Genomic DNA, 23,796 nt, shown 5'->3' with positions numbered 1-23,796 from the left:
TTTGCCATATCTCATAGTCACACCATGCAGCTATGGCAATTAGGATTCTTATGGACTTGAACATTGCAACTGGTGAAAAGGTTTCGTCATAGTCAACTCCTTGCCTTTGAGTATAACCTTTAGCCACCAATCGCGCCTTGTAGGTCAATACCTTACCATCAGGCCCAAGCTTTCTTTTGTAGATCCATTTGCACCCTATCGGAACAATTCCATCGGGAGGATCTACTAAAGACCAAACTTGGTTTGTATGCATCGAATCCAATTCTGACTGCATAGCTTCAAGCCATAAATTCGAATCCGCATCAGAAATTGCTTCCTTGAAGTTTCTTGGATCACATCCAATGTCGGGTTCATCTTGATCCCCTTCAAGAAGAAGACCATATCGAACTGGAGGTCTAGAAGTCCTTTCGGATCTTCTAGGTGCAGGCGTGTCCAGCAATGGTTCCTGAGATGTAGGATCGTTATTTTGTATTTTGGGTTCTTCTCGAACTTCTTCGAGTTCCATCATCTCGCCTTTCTTATCCAATAAGAACTCCTTCTCCAAGAAGGTGGCATTCCTAGAAACAAACACCTTTGTTTCAGCAGGATAATAGAAATAATATCCGATTGAATTCTTCGGATATCCTACAAAATAACATAAGCTGGATCGACTATCCAACTTATCTCCCACTGTCCGCTTCACGTAAGCAGGACATCCCCAAATCCTCAAGTACGAATACTTAGGAGCTTTGCCATTCCATAACTCGTATGGTGTTTTGTCCACTGCTTTAGTGTGGACGTTGTTCAACAACAATACCGCCGTTTCAAGCGCATAGCCCCAAAACGAAGGTGGAAGCTCAGTGAAGCTCATCATAGATCGAACCATGTCCAACAAAGTTCGATTACGACGCTCCGATACACCATTAAGCTGTGGTGTCATAGGAGGAGTCCACTGAGAGAGAATCCCATTCTCTTTCAGATAGTCCAAAAACTCGGTACTCAAGTATTCTCCACCTCGATCCGATCGAAGTGCCTTAATACTTTTACCTAGCTTGTTTTCTACTTCAGCCTTGAATTCTTTGAACTTTTCAAATGCTTCAGACTTATATTTCATTAAATATAAATACCCATACCTTGAATAATCATCAGTAAAGGTAATGAAGTAGGTGTGGCCATGTTGAGTCCCTACTCTAAATGGACCACAAACATCTGTATGGATCAAATCCAACAGATTCTGACTACGCTCAGGTTTCCCCTTAAAAGGAGATTTAGTCATTTTTCCTTTTAGGCAGGATTCACAAGTAGGTAGAGAGTTAATATCAGACATATCAAACATGCCCTCTCCCACTAGCTTGTTCATCCTCCTTGAGGAAATATGACCTAGTCTAGCGTGCCAAAGGTTTGCCGGGTTTTGACTATCGATTTTCCTTTTGTTTGTTGTCGCCGGTTTGTCAATACAATTCACTGGAACGTCTTTTAGTTTTAAATTGTATAGATCGTTTTCAAGTTGTCCATTTCCAATTAAACATTCATTCTTGTAAATATTGCAAATCCCATTCACAAAATTACAAGAATAACCATCTCTATCAAGCATAGAAATAGAAATAATGTTTTTTAATTAAATCTGGCACAAATAAAACATCTCTCAACAATAATTTAAAACCATTCTGCAAAATCAAACAAACATCTCCAATGGCCGTAGCTTCAACTCTGGAACCATTCCCGAGCCTCAGCTGGGTCTCACCCATTCTAAGCCTGCGACTTCTTGTCATCACCTGCAAATCATTGCAAATGTGAGATCCACATCCGGTATCCAATACCCAAGAAGTTGTATTAAGTGACATGTTTATTTCGATATAGAACATACCCTTTGCAGTTCCTAACTGCTCAAGATACTCCTTGCAGTTGCGCTTCCAATGACCCGGCTTCTTGCAGTAATGGCAAACATCCTTGGATTTTCCATTGTTTGAAGCCTTTGTCTTTTGCTTCTTCTCGGGTTCCACTTTCTTGGGTGGGGCAGAACGTTTCTTGCCCTTCATACTTGGCCCCTTCTTAGCAGAAGATGAGGAGCCCACCAAGAAAGCTGGCTTATCCTTCTTAAGTGTGGATTCATATGTAACGAGCATATTGACCATCTCTTCAAGGGTGGCCTCTATCTTGTTCATATTAAAATTTATCACGAATCCATCAAATGAAGAAGGAAGAGATAGAAGCAGCAAGTCCACATTGAGTTCATGCTCCAACACCAAATCTAGGGTCGCCAACTTCTGTATGAGCCAAATCACTCGTACCCCATGATCACGGACCGAAGTCCCTTCACGCATGCGGCACGTCATCAACTCCTTAACAGTAGCGAACCTTTCAGCCCTCGACTGAGCCCCAAAAAGTTCCTTGAGTTGCGTGTGAATGTCAGCAGCATTCACCGTGTCCTCAAATCGCCTCTGGAGTTCATCAGACATCGAGGCTTGCATATAGCATTTGGTCTTGATGTCATGGTCACACCATGCATCAAGTTTGGCCAATTCCTCCGGACTTATGTCAGCTGGTGCTTCCTTCGGAGGTGCTTTCTCTAACACGTAGAGCATTTTCTCCGAAGTTAAGACAATCTTCAACTTCCGGAACCATTCCGTATAGTTGGCGCCAGTCAGCTTGTTTTGTTCGAGGATCGAGAATAAAGGATTTCGCGAATTCATTGTATGAAATACTGAAAAGGAAAACAGACATATATCAATGATTGTTTAACAATTTACTAAGACATAAAATAGGCGAATTTAATTTTATGAATCTCACTCCCACTATTTTAACGATTTCACCACCCTCTAGTGAAAACGGGAAACTTTTTCCTTAGTGAGAACATGGAGTCCAATTGACAAACTTATGGTCCCGAATAATATCAGCCAACCATAATTCTCAAAAGGTAGAGCCCAATTGCTTCCAAAGCAACCCCCATGTATTTACCTCATGTCCAATAAGGGCCCAATAATATGACGCCGTTTAAAGTGACATGTCAAGATGACCCATCAATATTAAGTTGTGATGGACGGTCGCCATGTGGATCCCCCAATAATATGAGCCGATCCCATGGGAGTTCCACCCAACTTACAACATTTGTCGATCCAATGTACAGCTTTCCGACGGACGGGCCCCCCCAATAATATGAGCCGGACCGTATCCGCGGGTAGCGTCACATACATTGACCGTTGATGGAAGGTAGGAACATTTAAACAATATTTAAATTTCCTTTATTTATCTTGATATAAATTTTAAATCATATTTAAAATGAGGGATTTTATTTATAAAAATATTTGTCTCATCATATTTAATTTATTGCATGCATTGCCGGATTCACGCAATTAATGTCTAAACATGCATACAATCATAATATCACATATTATATAGGATGATCGATTCCATTTCTAATTGACCCGTGGTTGCCAATCACGGGTCTTAGTCCAATCCTAGGTAATATGCAGTATGCAAATGCAATCCTATTACATATGCTTCCAATTTACATTTCTTCAGTCTTCATTGTCTGCTGGGCCCACCATCTTCAAATCTTGATCTCCCACTAAATCTAATGTATTTACAATAAATAACAATGACAAGTAGGGGATACATTTTTAGGGGGTGGGAACGGGCTATAAACCAAGCCCACTTTTATTACATATGACATTCATATCGGGCCATAAACCAGGCCCATTAATAAAACCAACAATAATAAAGACAAAATGTAAATTTCTAACATACACCTACAAAATTGGTCATGGCAATCGATCATCCTTATCCAATAACATTTAATTCAAAATTAATTTATTGGATAACATGTTGTGGCAATTCAAATTTAAACAAGATAAAATCATATTTTATATATAAAATCTCATTTCACATATAAAATCATATTTTATCTCTATATCAAATAAAATCATATTTTATCTATAAAATCAAATTTTACAAATAAAATCATATTTTACTTAATATATCATAAGATCATATCTTATCATCAATTGTACCAAAATAATTGATTTCAAAATTCAATTTACGGATAAAATATTAGAATTTTCCAAAAATTCAAATTTATCCAAAATCAATTTTAAAATTTACGGACTCGAACAATTAGATCCGAAATCTCGTGAACCAATCAAAAATAATTTTTGACCGGACCAAAAATAAAATTTTAAATATTAAAATTAATTTTTAAATAAAAATATAATTTTTCCCGCGGGCCGCCCGGGACACTCCCGGGCCGGCCCGCACCCGGGGCGCGGGCCGGGGGCAGCCCGGCTGCCCCCTTAGGGCAGCGCCTGGCGCCGCCCCTGGGCCGCCGAGCGCTGCCCTGCGCAGCGCCCAGCGCTGCGCTGGGCAGCGCACAGCGCTGCCCTGGGCGGCGACGGTCGCCGCCTTGGGCGGCGACGTGCGCCCCTTTTGGGCGGCGCCGTGCGCCGCCCGGGGCAGCAACAATTGCTGCCCCACCGGGCAGCGATCCAATCGCTGCCCGGGTTTTGCCCCGAAAAATTTTTTTTTTTTATTTATTTAAAAATATTTATTTTGTTTTCCAAAAACCGAGATTCAAAAATTTTGTACAATCGATTAATTTAATCGTTTGATCTGAGCAACCTGGCTCTGATACCACTGTTGGAAAAACTGGCGGTCAGATCAATCACGATTGATACCCGGTGCAGCGGAAGTTTAAAATTTTATCATGGAACAATTCCATGGTGTGGGTATCAACCGTTTAACGATTAAATTATTGTGTGTGTAAAATTCAAATAACAATTATTAAATTTTACCTTCAATCTCGCAACGAGATTACTGGACACCAACAGATTTTATCTGCTCTTGTTGTCTCTCCCTGGAACCGATGAACTCCTTCAATCAGGTCCACGAACAGAGGTTTAATCCCTCTGATAGATTGCACTAGAAAATCTATCAGAAGTTTTCTGCGAAGAGAATAAACGAATCTGATTCGTTATTCCTTACTGCGATTCAAAATCACAGACCGGAAAATCTCGGGCAGAGGGGGAGGGGTCGGCCGAACAGAGAGAGAGAGCTAGGGTTCGAAAATTTTCTCTGTCTCAAAAATTATGACCTGTTGTGTTTAATTTCTGTACTGCAATAACTTATTTATAATGCAGGCCACTAACACCTTAGGGCCCATTAGTCATAAGTTAGAGCCCGACAAGCAAAGCCCGCTCGTTCAGAAATTAATATAAAATTCATCGTGACTCCGATTGATGAACCGATTTCACCAATGTGCACAGAAACCATTTCTGCACATTTTAAAGTCAAAATAAATTTTCCTGAATCCGAATTCAGTGGTTTCCAAAAATGTACATCCCTATGTCATTTTAGGAAATCCTACTCCCTTACTCTTAATTAAGAAGTCCAACTCCTTAGTTCATTAAATTTAACTCTTTAAATTTAACTATCTCAACGGGGATTAAAAACTCCATTACACTGTGTGACCCTCAATGGTTCAGGGATACAGCTAGCCGTGGGCTCACAACTCCTTGTGACTCGGAACAACACTTTCCGACTTGCCCAACGAATCATGGTAAAGCGCCTAGCAACATCGCCCCATGATTCCCTAGGTATCACTGATAGTGCCTACAAGAACCAGTAGATTTTGGTTAGCGTACAGTACGGTCCCTTCATCCATATATCCCGATCGAATCAACAACCATTGGTATATCGAGAGTCGCTCAAGATTCGATAACTATGCAATACATCTTGAAGAACAAATTAGTGACATCGCATGTGCTACTAAGAAACCATTTCTTAAATCACATCAAGTACTCTGGCCAGAGATTTGTCACACTAATATCTCCTCAGATCGCATAGGATATCCACACTCGCAAGTATGTGGTGAATCCTTGACAACAATGCATTGACTCCTATATGTGTCGTAACTGTACCCAATCTCGACACCTGATGACCCCCATAGAGTCGGTAAACGAGTCAAAGCACAGCACTAGCATATAGAGTCTCCATGATGTTTCAAGTCGTAAGGACTAATGGTGTACAACCAAAACCGCGGACTTTATCCACTCGATAAGTGATAACCACTTGGAAAGTCCGGATAGGGTAGTTCGATTATTCATCCTATGAATATCCATTTGCATGCTTCGAACATCTCCATGTTCCCTACCAATGAAACGTGGTACTCCGCATCGCAAATGCTAGTCTCAAACTCGAGCGATCCTTATCCTTATTATCGGACGGCTCAATCGACTAGGAACGGTTTTTAGAATATACAGTGACTATAAGATGTATTTCATGATAGACATCTCCATGTTCTACCACATCTTACATACACTATAGTATATTCAAGGTCTTTATCAAAACAACAATAGTATATCACAATATAACAATATGAAGTAATATAAAGTCATTGCCATAAAAGTGTAAATAATATTAAACAAAAGATTGTTTATACAAAGAGTCATCAAAGCCCATAGCCACACAGTTGGCTCACTGGGCACCCACTCTTACACCTATTCCATGGGGCAGGTTTGCGATTGGATGAGGAGGGTGGATCCAGGAGGGGCTAGTCAGTGGTTGGCCAGCTGGAGCTTCGCTTAGGTTTTATTACTGTTGTTTTGTGTTTATACAGCTATTCGATTTGGTTGTATATTATTTGGATAAATTACAGATTCCTTTACTTGGGATTGTATAATGTTTATGGATTCCGCAGTTTTATTCTGATATCTGTTTTATTAAGTTAATTGCATGCCTAAGTTCTGTTTAGTAGGTGATTCGGGTAAGGGTCACTACACAAACACCCTATTGTATGACACCATCAGGAATGAGGAAACACGAGCAGTAGTGTGAGATCTATTTGATCGAATGTTTTGCCTTTGGGAAAAAGACAGTGCTAATTGTCACATAGGAAGATGGTTCCAGGTATCTCTGTATTGACTACAGACGGTAGAACCAAGTGAAAATTGGAGTAAGTATCCTTTATCGTGTACATATGACTTTTTTGATCGACTTGAATATGCAAATATGTACTAGAAGGTTGATCTGAGATATGAACGTCATTAGATAAGTATAGAGATCAAGATATTTAAAGCAGTGTTCTGTTCTGTATCAAACTAATGTCAATTGTTTTGACAATGCGCTAGATCTATACAGGGATTCGTCAACCGTGTCTTTTGAGACTAAATAGGTGAACTTGTTACAAAAGTTCAAAGATATGTCGGTTTAATCATGACATAATAGAATATGCACAACAATAAAATATGTTTCTGCAAGTTCTTTGTGCAATTCAAACTTGCAATGTAGTTGAATAGGTGTAAGTATTTCAATGGGCTCTAGAAAAATTGAAATAGTGATTGAATCATTAGCTTTCAATGACATTATCCTAGACCTGTAGTTTTATGGGTCTGACATGATTGTTATCAGAAATTTCTTTCTGTTTATCTTTTCAGTACGCTAGAACATTCATGTGGCTAACTCGAAAGAATTGATATTTGATTAGTAACCTAGATTGAGAAGAAGTTTCAAGGAACTTTGCAAACACCTGATTACTATACTTGTGTTGGCAGTACCAATTGTGTCTGAGAATAATGTGATATTACTAAAGTTTTTTTATATAGTATTGGTATTATTTCCTAAATAGTGAAAGGTATGAGTTTCCATTGTTCACTTGGGTTGGAAGTACTTGTCTACTCAGGCAGATAAGATATTGGGACAACATAAAATTTAAAAATGTGTGTATGGATTTATAGTACAATTTAATTATGAAATGAAGTACCATCCAGGATAGACGGATGTCATAAGCAGTGGCCGCAAATTTCAAGTTGATATTTATGTAATTTTTTTTATCAGTGTTGTGTTATTGCTATCTAGAGACTTTTGGTTAATAAAATTCAATTTCAGAAACAGGAAAGTGATTCTTGTTGTTGCTGAGCTAGTTTTGGTTACCGAGATGTGAACTGTTCGGATGGTTGATTCCATGATTCAACGATTGACACATTTAGCCAATGATGATGGTAACAACTAATTTTCTATATCAATATTGGTCCTTGAGTAAAATCTGGATGGTGACAGTTCCAGAAAATGATACCTTGTGAATTGTATCGTAGTATTTAGCAGGATGTCAACAAAAGTTAGTTGAGCAATGATAACATGGAGGGTTGTCATAGAATATTTTAGATTCCTGATTTAAATTTTAATATCTTGCAATGGATTGGTGATACATTTTATTTGTTTTCAATATTTTATTTTACAATCGGAGATGTAGTAGATCAACAAGTCAGCACGGTTCCTTCAGTATGATCAAGATTTTTTGTTTGATTTGAAGTCTTGTTTGTAATTTCAATATTGGATATTAGTGTTTTGTATGTTAGCTAGTATCGATAGTGGAAGAGGTTTTCTTTCAAAGTACAGAAACAGGATTTTCAACATGCTTTGGGTCTGTTTCTCAGGGTTTGAATACTATTGAGTATTAAAAAACCGATGAACAGTCACGGAGGACAAGCTAGTACATTGAGAATTATGTGAATAACTGGTATGACAAGATCAATTGTTGTGGATTGCACTCGTGTATTAAATAGATATCACCGTGGTTTTCGGATAAATTATTTTGAAGCCTTGTACATGTTATAGTGTTCAAATCCCTGCATATTGAGGATTTATGGAGTTTTAGCTTATAGATTGTTTGTTCAACGGAATTTTTCACATATTAGTGTTGAGGTTACGTGACAGATAGATCTTATACTTTTTTAAAGCATATTTTGATATTAATGTTGACTATGTTAAATTTTTATTCGTAGTATAAATCAGGAAGTCCAGGTATTACGGAATAAGATTGTTCGCTTGATTTTTTCCAGTGACGAGAAGAATGATGCTTGAGAGCTTAAGTATTGTTTGCACTTATGATCAGCTTGAGTTTTGGGTGAAATTCAGTTTTAAATGCGATTTGTGATTACATTCTCAGGTGTGACCTAGACCTGATTCAAGGACGAAATCCTTTAAAGGTGTGGAGAATGTAGTAACCCAAAATCCGTTTGAAAATATTAAAATATTTAAGGATGTTTTAAGTTTCTTAATATGGTTTAATGGATTTATTATGAAAAAATTAAGTGTAAAATTGACTCCAAGATGTCAGTAAATTGTTCGTAGGACAAAAGTGGCTCAAGCACTTCAGAAGCACCGAACCTAAGCCAAGGGAGTTTGGAGGATCTGAACTGATCGGATGAACATGGTGTAGTTCGGATGTAGAGGGTGCGATCGAATCGTCCAAACATGAGATTGGACGTTCCGAAGATTGTTAGGCTACGCAGAATTGAGGTGTCAAGTGTGTGTAGACACGTGGAAGATCGGAATGTTTGAAGAGATAATTGGACCTTTCAAAGAGGATCAGAACATTTGAATAGCAGATCGGATTCCGATCAATAGCAGTTTGAGATGTGGAAAGCATGCAAGTTTGGACCTTCCGCACTCTACCTATAGGCTACGGATTTCTCATATTTAGTGCATTTTTAGGTGTATGTTTTAGATTCAATGTATATTCTTAGTGTTTTTAGCCTTATACTTGAGGGCCGAGCAATATCAAGGTGCTGCGAGACTTGTATCGGAACTATACTAGGGTTGGGGCCTTCGACATCAGTGGGTTTATGACGAACAGAGGTATAGTATGATCCAAGATCCCTAATACTATTATGGAGTTACTATTAGCATAGATAAGACCTTTAGATCAGTATAAGTGATATGGTATTGTCTTGTCAGTAATTGAATATAGGCAGTTTTGACATAGACCAGTAGTATAGAGGTACGCAAGTACTTTCTAAGATATCCAACTGATAATGCATTCTTATGAGTTGCATTTTATCTGTTTCATTATACATGTTATACTATGCATGTATATATTGTGCATGTTATGTATGTGGTATTGCATATCATGTTGAAACTGTTATCCTTTCGAGATAGCCCTTTGTATGAGGTAGCTCTGCTCTTTTGCAATCAAAAGTAATTACAATAAAAAAATAATATGTTGGAATTCGGGTAGTTCGGAAGGTCCGAACTCAGTTAGGAAGTTCCGAACTTGTTCGGAATGTCTATTTGAGTTCAGAACCACAGGGTCCATTCGGAAGTTCCGAACCCCTGATCGGAAGGTCCAATCTCTAGCATCCAGGTAAGAAATGAATTCACGATCGGAAGTTGGCCACGTTGAGTTCGGAGCATCCGAAGCTGTGATCGGAGCTTCCAAAGGCTTTCATAAATATGTACATCCAAGCATTGGTGACTCATATTGGCATGCTGATTTAGGAACCACCGCATCAAAACTTGTGATCTCCGACGATCAGAAACATGGCTTGCATGGAGAGTTCGGAGCTTCCGATGTCTCCCTATAAATAAGGGCTCCGAGATTCAGTTTCATTCAAAAATTCACAAGTTATCCTTCTTGATTCAGTCTATATATGAGGTCCTGATGATAATAGTGAGGTACTTTTGGAACAAAAACTAGTGGTGAGCATAAACTAGGTTATCGACAACAATGGGCTGACGACGGAAGAAGGTATGTTCCGAGAATCCTATCACATTTTATAGGAGTATCTGTTATCTTAGTTAAGTCTTCAAAAGCATGATTAGTCATATGATAATCACTTGACTGTAGGCTTGGAACCTAGACCCTGATTGTACCTGATCTATCAACTAGAGGTACACAAGTACTGACTGAGATTGTTAGCTGAGTATGCATGCTTATATGTTGGATTTATGTGTCATGATACATGTTTTACTGCTTTTCATACATACTGCATGACACATACACATTAAGCCGTATTTCTTTTGAGATAGCCTGTAGTAGTCCGGTTCCATTTTACAAGATTAGGTGATTTTAAACATGTTAGAAAATGACATATAATTTTAAAAATGTCAAAAAATGTTTAAGGAGTCCTTATTTGGTGAAAATAAGTGGAAAATCAGATCCGGAACGTCCGAAAATGGTAGGGTAGGTCCCGGGGGTCCAAAAATGAGATTGGAAGGACCAAAACAGTTTGGAGCATACGGACCAGTTCGGACCCTCCAAACCAGTTCGGGCCGTCCGAACTCCGCAGGGTCCAGGTGTCTAAACAGCTCGTACAAGTGGTAGTTCGGACTGTTCGAACCCAGTTCGGACCGTGCGAACTCCGCCTATAAATAGGCCATCCAAAATTTAGAATTTCACGCCAAAATCAAGTTTTCTCTCTCGGTTCTTAGGATTTTCTAGGGGTTTTGGGGTGTTTCCAGCCTTCCTAGGCTTGGTCCGGAGGTTGGTCAGGTGCTCCGGGGTTGCGGCGGAGCGGTGCCCAAGTTCTGGGGCAGTCGTCATCAGCGGGCTGACAACGGACGCAGGTATAGCTCTGGCTCCTTATAGTAAATAGGGAGTATGCTATAGAGTAGTTAAGGCTTTTAGAATAAGATAATAATGCATGAGTAATTTGAATGTAGTGCGGATTATAGGCTTGGACATAGTGCTGGTCTAGCTTGCCTAGTTTATGAGGTACGAAAGTATTATTCGAGATATCCAGATTGAGTATGCATGTATTATGTGTTTGCATGGATTATGTTATTACATGTTTTATATGCCTTTATATACAGCATGTCATGGCTGTATGTTGCATACATGAGCATATTGAGCCTTTACCTTAGAGGTATCCTGTAGTAGGGTGCTCATCCTACGAGTTTGTGGATGGCTGGATACGTAAGTCTTGTGTCAGGTCATATTTATGGTTGGACACATGTACTAGTATATCCTGGGTCCGGTCTATGAGCTTGTTTCTTGACCTGAGTGTCTTGGTACCCAGTTCACTTGCATACATGTACACATAACACAGTATACTCATACTCTTGTACTGAGCTTATCATTCTCACGTCCCGTACTTTGTTGTATCTGGACACCCTATTTCATGGGGCAGGTCTGCGGCTGGACGATGCGGGTGGTTCCAGGTGGGCTTAGGAATTGGATGAACAACAGAGATTTGTCTAGGCTTTTGTTTCTGTTGTATTTGGGTTAATACACTGAATTTATTCGATATGGTTGTAAAAAATATTTTATTTTTGTTTAAGTTTTCCACTGTTTAATTTCTAATTTTTTTAATTAAGTTAAATGCATGCTTAAGCTTGTGATTAGTAGGTGATCACGGTGCGGGTTACTACATTTGTGATATCAGAGCATGCATAGTAATCTTGGGATCTAGATTGTTGGAATTGGGTTTAACCTTTAATCATCGTGTAGATGGCGGGTCATGGTGACGAGAGTAGCCACGACAGCGTAGGTGGACGCTAGGGTGATCAGGACGATCGAGAGCATCGTCGGGGCCGTCATCACCATCGCCATGATAAACTCAGGCATTTCAGCATGAATAGGTTTATGCAGATTGGTCCGAAACCTTTGGTCGGAGGAGAGTCACCGGAGGATGCGGGGAACTGGCTACGACGTATGGAAGTTTGTTTCCGGGAGTTCCGATGCACTGAGGATTAGCGGATGAAGACTATTGATTTCCTGGTAGAAGGACGAGCTCGGAAATGGTGGGATTCTACTTCTGCGCCTTTTATTGCATTCCAAGGAGTTGCTACCTGGGATGAGTTCCGCACGGCTTTCCATAAGCTGTATTTTCCTCCTGCTCTCCGACAGGAGAAGGCAAGTGAGTTTCTGGGTTTGCGTCAGGGATCGATGTCAATCGAAGAGTACCAATTGAAGTTATTTGAGTTGCTGACTTATTGCCCCTAGATTTCCGATAGCTCGGAGGCGAAGTATAATTTGTTCCTTCAAGGCCTTAATCCGGAGATTCATGACCGAGTTGATGTGGGAGATGACATGACTTACGAGGGATTAGTGAGTCAATGTCACCAGGAAGAGGACAACATCCTCCGTAACAGATCCTTCCTTTCCTCTAGACCCGCGAGTTCTTTGGTCCCTGTGCTCAGTCTTCCAAGAAGTGTGGTTCTACTTCTTCCTCCTCAGGATCTGGAGATGTGATGTGTTTTGGTAGGAAGAATCAGGGTCCTTGCACACATTGTGGTGGGAATCATTCTGCCAACAGGTGCCGAAAGGTTTTCGGTGCATGTTTTCGATGCGGAGAGATTGGCCACCTGAAGAAGGATTGTCCACAGGCCGGGGAGCTGGTTCTGGCTCAGGTTCTGGTTCTCAGGCTTCAGTGCAGCGGAGACCACAAGGACAGTCGACAGGGGGTTCTAATCTGAAACCTCGTGTTTCCAGTCAAGTGTTCGCCTTAAGGCATGATCAGGCGGTGGATGAGAATGAGAAAGTTATAGCGGGTATGTTCTTGTTATTTGATATACCTGCTTTTGCACTCATTGATACTGGTGCATCTCATTCTTTCATATCTTCACATTTTGTTAAGAGATATAAGTTGCCATACATTTTACTAGACACAGTGGTTGTTGTTTCTACCCCGACGGGTCAGTCTGCATTGACTAAGCGTCTAGTGTTGGGTTGCTCTTTAGAGTTTGAAGGTAATGTCTTGATGGTGAATCTCATGATATTGGCAATGGAAGATTTCAATTGCATTCTAGGAATCGATGTTTTGACTATATACCGAGATTCAGTGGATTGTTACCAAAGATTGGTAAGGTTTCATCCGATTGACGATGATAGCTGGTTCTTTTACGGTGAGGGAGCACGGCCTCAGATGCCATTCGTATCAGCTTTGAAAGCTTGTCGAGCTTTGGAATCTGGTGCGGAAGGCTACCTCATATATGCAGTTGATACATTCATTGGAAGTGTTGGTATAGAAGCTATTCCTGTTGTTAATGAATTTACATATGTATTTCCAGATGAGATTCCAAGATTTCCTCTAGTGCGCAAAGTTGAGTTCGTCATAGAGCTGATGCCAGGGACTTTGCCTATTTCTCGAACACCGTATCGTCTAGCTCCGTCAGAGATGCGTGAGTTGAAGCAGCAGCTTCAGGATCTATTGGACAAGGGTTACATTCATCCCAGTGTTTCTCCTTGGGGAGCGCCTGTTCTGTCCGTGAAGAAAAAAGATGGGTCTATGCGTTTGTGCATTGAATATCGCTAGTTGAATAAGGTGACAATCAAGAATAAGTATCCTTTGCCTTGTATAGATGATCTGTTTGATCAGTTGCAGGGTACTTCGGTTTACTCGAAGATTGATTTGAGATCTGGATATCATCAGATGAGATTCCAAGATCAGGATATAGCCAAGACATCATTTAGGACCAGGTATGGGCATTATGAGTTCCTAGTAATGCCATTTGGGTTGACTAATGTACCAGCTTCATTTATGGATATGATGAATCGTGTATTCAGAGAATTTCTAGACAAGTTTTTTGTCATATTTATTGATGATATCTTGGTGTATTCACATGATGTGAATGAACACGCTTACCATTTGAGGCTGGTGTTACAAACTCTGAGGGATAGACAGTTGTACGCCAAATTGAGTAAATGCAAATTTTGGCAGGATCGGGTGGTATTTCTTGGCCACATTATATCCAAGGATGAAGTGTCTGTAGATCCGAGCAAGATTGAGGCTGTAATGAACTGGTCGCGTCCGACGACGGTAGCTGAGATCCGTAGTTTTCTGGGTCTAGCAGGATATTATCGTTGCTTTATCGCGAATTTCTCGCAGCTAGCTCGACCTTTGACACAACTTACTCAAAAGGGCGTGAATTTTGAGTGGTCCTCAGAATGTGAAGAGAATTTTTGTGAACTTCGTATACGGTTGACTTCCGCGCCTGTGTTGGCTTTGCCGTCTGGATCTGGAGGGTATGTAGTGTACACAAATGCTTTTCTTCAGGGACTGAGATGTGTCCTAACTCAGAATGGGCATGTGATTGCATATGCCTCTAGACAATTAAATGTTCACGAAATAACTACCCAGTGCATGATCTTGAGTTAGAAGCTATTGTATTTGTGTTGAAGATCTGACGTCATTATCTTTATGGAGAAAGATTTGAGATCTTCACAGACCACAAAAGTCTCAAGTATTTGTTTACTCAGGCATAATTGAACATGAAACAGAGATGTTGGATGGATTTGCTTAAGGATTATGACTGACAAATTAAGTATCTAGGAGCTGCTAATCTCATTGTTGATGCTTTAAGTTGCAAGGTGCGAGTGTCTACACTACAGACTTGTTCTGTGGCAAGTGAAATTGAAGATTGTTGTTCTTCAGGGTATACCTTCAAGCATAAGAAAGGCATGCAAAGTATCCAGATGTTTGCGATCTTATCTGAGCCTGCTTTGTATTCTCGGATTCGAGATGCTCAGATGGCTGATTCGAAGACCCAACGTTTGGCTCGTTTTGCCAGGGATGATAGTTCGTCTGGATTCCATTATCAGTCAGATGGTTTTCTTTGTTTATCTGGTCGTATTGTTGTTCCGGAGGATGATACTTTGAGGGAGGATATTTTATCCCAGGCTCATCGTTCTAAGTTGAGTATTCATCCGTGGAGCAACAAGATGTACAAGGATTTGCGTACTAGGTTCTGGTGGAAAGTAATGAAGAAGAGTGTGTATTTATATGTTTCTAGATGTTTGGTGTGTCAGCAGGTCAAGGCAGAGCACCGATGACCTGGAGGATTGCTTCACAGTTTACCTATTCCTGAGTGGAAATGGGAGTTGATCACGATGGACTTTGTGACCCATTTACCGATGAGCTCGAGAAATTATGATGCTATCTGGGTTGTGGTGGATCGACTCACCAAGTCAGCACATTTCTTTCCTTATAATCGGGACTACAGTTTTGACAGGATGACACGATTGTACATCCAGGAGATTGTTCGATTGCATGGAGTGCCTGTGAGCATAGTTAGTGATGGAGATCCCAGGTTTACATCCAAGTTCTGGGGGAGTCTTCAGCGCGCTATGGGAACTACTCTTAGTTTGAGTACAACATATCACACAAAGACTGACGGACAGTCAGAGCGCACGATCCGTACTCTTGAAGACATGTTGCGAGCATGTTCTATGGATTTTGGTCCAGCATGGCAAGATCAATTGCCATTGATTGAATTCACGTACAACAACAGTTACCATCGTAGTATTGAGATGGCTCCGTTTGAGGCGTTGTACGGGAGATGATGTCGTACTCCACTGTTCTGCCAAGAAGTAGGGGAGCGACAAATAGAGAGACCAGAGTTAGTCCAACAGACTGTTGATATTGTTGGGCAGATCAAGAAAAGAATTAAGTTTGCACAGGATCTACAGGCTAGCTATGCGATTGTTAAGCGCAGACCTTTGCAGTTCGAAGTGGGAGAGAAAGTGTTCCTGAAAGTCTCCTCATTTCGCAGAATTTTGAGATTCGGTCTCAAGGATAAGTTATCTCCTAGGTACATTGGTCCATTCGAGATTCTGGAAAGTGTTAGAGATTTGGCTTACAGATTGGCTTTACCGCCGTATTTGTCTAGTATCCACGACGTGTTTCATGTTTCACTATTGCGACGGTATGTAGCAGATGAGTCTCATATCTTACAGCCATCTGAAGTACAATTGGAGTTGGATTTGACATACGTGGAGAAACATTTGCGTATCTTAGGTCATAAGGATTAGGTGTTACACAACAAGACCATTCCTCTTGTTTTAGTTCAGTGGCAACGCCGAGGCACTGAGGAGGCCACTTGGGAACTTAAGAGTCGTATGCGTACAGATTATCCAGAGTTATTTTGAATTGTTGTATTTTCAGATTGCAACTTGTAAAATGAATCAGTTTGAATAAAAGATGTTTATTCATTATTTTACTACATTCAGTACTTAAGATTGTTCGATGACGAAATATCTTAAGTAGGGGGAGAATGTAGTAGCCCGGTTCCATTTTACAAGATTAAGTGATTTTAAACATGTTAGAAAATGACATATAATTTTAAAAGTGTCAAAACATGTTTAAGGAGCCCTTATTTGGTGAAAATAAGTGGAAAATCAGATCCGAAACGTCCGAAAATGGTAGGGTAGGTCCCGGGGGTCCAAAAATGAGATTGAAAGGACCAAAATAGTTTGGAGCATACGGACCAGTTCGGACCCTCCAAACCAGTTTGGGCCATCCGAACCCAGTTCGGACCGTCCGAACTCCGCAGGGTCCAGGTGTCTAAATGGCTCGGACAAGTGGCAGTTCGGACCGTCCGAACCCAGTTCGGACCGTCCGAACTCCTCCTATAAATAGGCCCTCCAAAATTCAAAATTTCACACCAAATCAAGTTTTCTCTCTCGGTTCTTAGGCTTTTCTAGGGGTTTTGGGGTGTTTCCAGCCTTCCTAGGCTTGGTCCAAAGGTTGTCCAGGTGCTCCGAGGTTGCGGTGGAGCAGTGCCCAAGTTTTGGGTAGTCGTCATCAGCGGGCTGACAACGGACGCAGGTATAGCTCTGGCTCCTTATAGTAAATAGGGAGTATGCTATAGACTAGTTAAGACTTTTAGAATAAGATAATAATGCATGAGTACTTTGCATTGTAGTGCGGATTATAGGCTTGGACATAGTGCTGGTCTAGCTTGCCTAGTTTATGAGGTACAGAAGTATTATTCGAGATATCCAGATTAAGTATGCATGTATTATGTGTTTGCATGGATTATGTGATTACATGTTTTATATGCCTTTATATAGAGCATGTCATGACTGTATGTTGCATACATGAGCATATTGAGCCTTTACCTTAGAGGTATCCTGTAGTAGGGTGCTCACCCTATGAGTTTATGGATGGTTGGATACGTAAGTCTTGTGTCAGGTCATTTTTATGGTTGAACACATGTACTAGTATCATGTCACCATTATACACTGGATATTTGAGCCACATCCTGAGGCAACGGCGCAGCGTGCTATATTTACTCGGCCCGGTCTATGAGCTTGTTTCTTGACCTGAGTGTCTTGGTACTCAGTTCACTTGCATACATGTACACATAACATAGTATACTCATACTCTCGTACTGAGCTTATCATGCTCACGTCTTGTACTTTGTTGTATCTGGACACCCTATTCCATGGGGCAGGTATGCGGCTGGACGATACGGATGGTTCCAGGAGGGCTTAGTCATTGGATGACCAGCAGGGATTTGTCTAGGCTTTTGTTTCTGTTGTATTTGGGTTAATACACTGAATTTATTCGATATGAGTGTAAACAATATTTTATTGTTGTTTAAGTTTTCTGCTGTTTTTTGATTTATTTAATTAAGTTAAATGCATGCTTAAGCTTCTGATTAGTAGGTGATCACGGTGCGGGTCATTACATAGCCTTTCTAGTAGGGGTCGCTCAGTCCTACACCTGTTTATACTGTCTGAAACAAGGAGATACCGCAATTCACGAGGACTGATACTATGGTGATCTAAACAAGTGTTTGAGTCACCTCGCGATCGGATTCCCAGATGGTTTTACACGCTCATTGGTGCCCAGTCATCTCACGCTCCATGCATCATATTACTTTTGTATACTCATATTTACGTATTGAGCGTTAGTCGCTCACATCCACGATTTTATCTTGGACTCTCTTTCCACGGACGGGGTATGTCTCAGGCTGAATGGAGTAGTTAGGTGGATCGAGGCATGGTCAGATGCAGGTCCAGGAGCTACTGGGAGTTTTGTACCTACAGTCAGTTTTTTGTTTAAAATATTCATGGGAAAAACATACTTAGGTTTTTAGTACCATTTGTATTCCACCATTTTGTTTGTAGTAGGTTTTTTAAGTTTTCGCAATTAAACTCCGTGTTTAATAAATGTTTTTTAAATACCTAATTTCATGCTTAAGAAGGCAAGTTAGTAGGTGATCTAGATTGGATCACTACATTTATGCTATCAGAACATGCATAATATTTGGGACTTAGTATGATATTATGGGATTAATGTATATTAATATTTTAGAATAATGGCCAGACAAGGCGAAAGATCGCATAGCATTGTAGGCTCGATGGAGGCAGAGGGTGCACAGGGACATCCTCACAGACACCACCACCGTGAGGGGTGACATCGTTTTGCTATGCATAAGTTCTTGAATATTTGGCCAAAGGCACTGGTGGGTGGCGAGACCCCTGAGGTAGCGGAAGATTGGCTGAAGAGAATGGAGAGTAGTTTCCAAGCCTTTGGCTGCACCGAGGAGCAGAAGATAGAGTCCATGAAATTTTTATTGGAGGGACGTGCAAGGAAATGGTGGAAATCCAGATTTGTCCAGATACTTCTGGAGAAATGCCAGCTATCATTGGAGGATTTCTGTCATACTTTTATGAAATTATATTTTTCTCCATACTCCGACAGTCGAAATCCATAGAGTTGTTGAATTTGAAACAAGGCTCTATGATCATAGATGAATATTAGCAGAAGTTCATCAATATGCTTCCGTAATGGCCCCCACATTAATGCAAATTTTGAGGTCAAATATGATCATTTCTTACAGGGCCTCAACCAGGAGGTCTTCAATCGGGTCGTTGTCTGTGATGATCATACATATGACGAGACTCCTATGAATCGCTTTTGTTAGGAAGATACTAGCTTGAACCATGCCAAGTAACTTCTATACTAGCTCAATCTTTCAAGAAGCAGGGTTCTACCTCTACATCTACTTCTACTTCTTCAGGTCCTCGTGAATTATTCTGTTTTGGAAATAAGAAGAAGAAGGAGGGGCTCTGCGATAACTATGGAAGGAAGCACCCGACCGAGGAATGCCGAAGGGCATCTGAAGCATGTTTTATCTGTTGTTAGAAAAGGCATCCGCGGAAGGATTGTCCTAATCTGGCAGGAGACACTAGTACTGAAGTTGCTAGTGGATCTTAGGCTTCTGTCCAACCATGTCAGCCACCAGCACAACTGGGTCCTTCTACCCTACAACCTCGAGCCTAGGGGCAGGTGTTCGCTCTTAGCCAGGACCAGGCTAATGCGTATAATGACTGCATGATAGCAGGTACTTTCTTGTTATGTGGCATACCTGCTCTTGTTTTAATAGATACTGTTGCATCACATTCACTCATCTAGAATCATTTGTCAAGATATATCAGTTGCCCTATGTATCTCTAGACATTGACTTAGATGTGTCTACTCCTTTGGGCCAGGAGATAATCACTAAGCGTATGGTGATGGGCTGTCTTCTAGAATTTGAGGGACATTCCTTGGTTTCTAACTTGATGATGTTAGAAATGTCCGACTTTGACTGTATCTTGGGAGCAGATATATGGACATTGTGGATTGTCACCAACAAATGGTACAATTTCAGTTAGATGAGGGTGACAGTTGGTTCTTTTATGGTGAGGAAGCGTGACCTATGATTCCTCTTGTGTCGGCTCTGAAGGCCTGTTGTGCCTTAGGGTCTGGCGGAGAAGGCTACCTCATCTACGTTATTAATACCACAACCAGTAGTCGTGGTATTGGGCATATACCAGTAGTCAGTGAGTTTCTCGATGATTTCCCTAATGAGATTCCTGGTTTTCTGCCAGTTCGTGAGGTGGAATTTGACATTGATTTATTTCCAGAAACTGAACCAATACCTAGAGAACCGTATCATTTGGCTCCATCAGAGATACGAGAGTTAAAATAGCAGTTACAAGATCTACTTGATAAAGGATACATTCATCCGAGTGTTTCCCCATGGGGAGCTCTAGTCCTATTTTTCAAGAAGAAATATGGTTTGATGTGGTTGTGGATCGATTACAGGAAATTGAACCATGACACAATCAAGAACAAGTACCTGTTTTCACGCATTGATGACTTGTTCGATCAACTCTATGGTACTTATGTATATTCTAAGATTGATCTGAGATCGGGATACCACCAGATTTGTTTCCGAAACTCAGATATCTCCAAGATTGCTTTATGTACTAGGTATGTCCATTATGAATTCCTGGTGATGCCATTCGGTTTGACGAATGCCCTTACAATATTTATGGACTTGATGAACCGTGTGTTCCAAGATTATCTAGCTAAATTTTTCATCATTTTCATTGATGATATTATGGTTTATTCACATGATATGGATGAGCATGCACAACACTTGAGGATTGTATTACAGACGTTACGCGAAAAGCAGCTATATGCTAAGTTGAGCTAATGTGAATTCTGGATTGATCAAGTCATGTTTCTTTGTCATGTTATATACAAGAAAGGAATATCTGCGGATCCGAGCAAGATAGAGGCAGTGTTGAACTGGGTACGTCCGATGAAGGTGGCTGAGATCCGTAGTTTCTTGGGTCTAGCTGGATATTACCGTCGATTCATTGAAAATTTCTCCCAGTTAGCCAGGCCTTTGACACAGCTTACCAGGAAGAATTTTCCTTTCGCATGGTCCTCAGATTGTGAGGAATATTTTTGTGAAATTCATAAACGTCTGAACACTGAACCTGTGCTAGATCTACCATCAAGATTGAGAGGTTATGTTATCTACACTGGTGCCTCTGTATAGGGGCTAGGATGTGTATTGACATAGCATGGACATGAGATAGTCTATGCCTCTCGAAAATTGAAGACACATGAGATAAATTATCCAGTAGATTATATTGAGTTGGCTGCCATGATCTTTGCACTCAAGATTTGGAGGCATTACTTGTATGGCGAGAAGTTTAATATATTCACTTACTATTAGAGTCTGAAGTACTTGTTCACTCAGGCAGATTTGAACATGAGACAGAGACGATGGATGGACTTGCTGAAATATATGATTGTAAGATCAAGTACCATCCATGCTCTGCTAATCTTACTGTCGATGCCCTGAATCGACATGTAAGACTTTATGCTCTTCAAACTAGTGATATCTCTAACATGATTCAGAAATGTTGTTTCTTGAGATTCAACTCCAAGCACAAGAAATAAGTTGATGGAATCCATCTATATTCTATTCTATCTGATCCAGTCATGTACTCTTGGATAAGAGATTCTCAGATGTCTGATGATAAGACATATCGGTTAGCTCGTTTAGCTTCTAGTAAAAATACATCAGGATTCCATTATCAATCCAATGGATTATTATGCTTGTCTGATCGAGTGGTTGTGCCTGATGATGCGGAATTGCGGAAAGAAATTCAGCTCAAGCTCACAAGAGTTGACTGACAGTTCATCATGGAAGCATGAAGATGTATAACGACTTACGATTTAGATTTTGGTGGAAAGGAATGAAACGGAGTGTATATTAGTACGTTTCTAGATTCCTTGTCTGTAAGCAATTCAAGGCCAAACATAGACGACCAGGTGGGTTATTACAGAGATTAGAGGTTCCTGATTGGAAATGGGAGCATGCGACTATGGATTTTGTTACCTATTTGCCTATGATCTCTCAGCGATGTGATGCTATCTGGGTCATTGTGGATCGTTTGACCAAATCTGCACACTTCATTCCTTACAACAGGGATTAATCTTTTGATCGCATGGCATGACTATCATCCAAGAGATTGCACACTTTCATGGAGTGCCATTGAGTATAGCCAGTGACAGAGAACCGCAGTCTCACGCTTTTGGGGTAGTTTCCAGCAGGCATTGGGTTCCACATTGGAATATATTATGCGAGCATATGTAATGGATTTCGGCTTGTCTTGGCAGGACCACTTACCTTTGGTCGAGTTTTCCTACAATAACAGTTATCACCACAACATTGGCATGGCATCATTTGAAGAATTTTATAGACGACGATGTTGTAATCGGATTTTCTTGGATGAGGTTGGAGAACAATAGGTTGAAGCTCCATATCTAGTGCAGCAAGTTGCGGATAAGGTGGACTTGATCAAGCGAAGGATCAAAGCTGCCCAGGACTGACAAGAGAGTTATGTCAATACTCATTGCAAACTATTAATGTTTGATCCTGGAGAACATGTCTTTCTCAATGTGTCACCTTTTCAGAAGGTGGTGAGATCCGGATTAAATGGCAAGTTGTCGCCCAGATACATTGGACCATTCCAGATCTTGAAGAAGATTGGAGATGTTTTTATCGTCTGGTTTTACCTCCATATCTATTTGATATCCATGAATTTTTCCACATATCATTACTTAGATAGTATATAGCCGACGAATCACATGTAATACATCCAACTAATGTTTAGCTAGAATCAGAGCAGTCATACATGAAACGACCACTCCGGACTCTGGATATGAAAGAAGAAGTACACGGGAACAAGCGCATACCATTGGTTATGGTATAGTGGTAGTGTAGGGGTACTGAAGAACAATCTTGAGAACTTGAAAGTCGTATACTGACAGAACATACTGAGTGGTTTGATACATATCGTGTAGATACGTATGAGCATCATGTAAATATGTATGATATCTTTGGATGAAATAAAATATTCATTTTAGTTATCTTGATTTGTAACCAAGACTTCAATTTCGAGAACAAAATTTCTTAAGTTGATGAGAATGTGGTAACCAATTTCCTGATTTAAGGTCATTACATATTAAATATGATTGAAGGTTATTAACTAAACAATCAAGGGATTAATCAGAAGTAATTACAAGGAAAAATAATAAGTTGGACTTCGAGTAGTTCGGAAGGTCCGAACTTGTTTAGAAGGTCTGCTTGAGTTCGGAACCACAGTATTAAATGTGCATTAGGGTGAAGGAGTTCCCTAGTTAAACATGAGATGACACTATATAATTTAAAAATACATCACATCATTATCAAAATTCATATAAAACCCTCGATGAACCAATGGTTGCGGATTCGATCGGGATACATGAGATGAATGTATTGTATTGTACACTAAACATAATCGATTGGTTCTTCCAAGCATTATCAGCGATACCTAGGGAATCATGGGGTGATGCTATGTAGTAGCCCAGTTCCATTTTACAAGATTAATTGGATAAACTTGATTAAGGAATTGATTAAGGGCTTAATTGGACTTAAATTAAGAAAATTGGAAAATTATTCTTGGGTGAGTTCGAATGGTCCGAACCC

Source organism: Henckelia pumila, chromosome 1, assembly GCF_033568475.1.
Source record: "Henckelia pumila isolate YLH828 chromosome 1, ASM3356847v2, whole genome shotgun sequence".
Classification (NCBI taxonomy): domain Eukaryota; kingdom Viridiplantae; phylum Streptophyta; class Magnoliopsida; order Lamiales; family Gesneriaceae; genus Henckelia; species Henckelia pumila.
The sequence above is the reverse complement of the archived record's forward strand: the minus strand, read 5'-3'. Positions refer to the sequence as shown.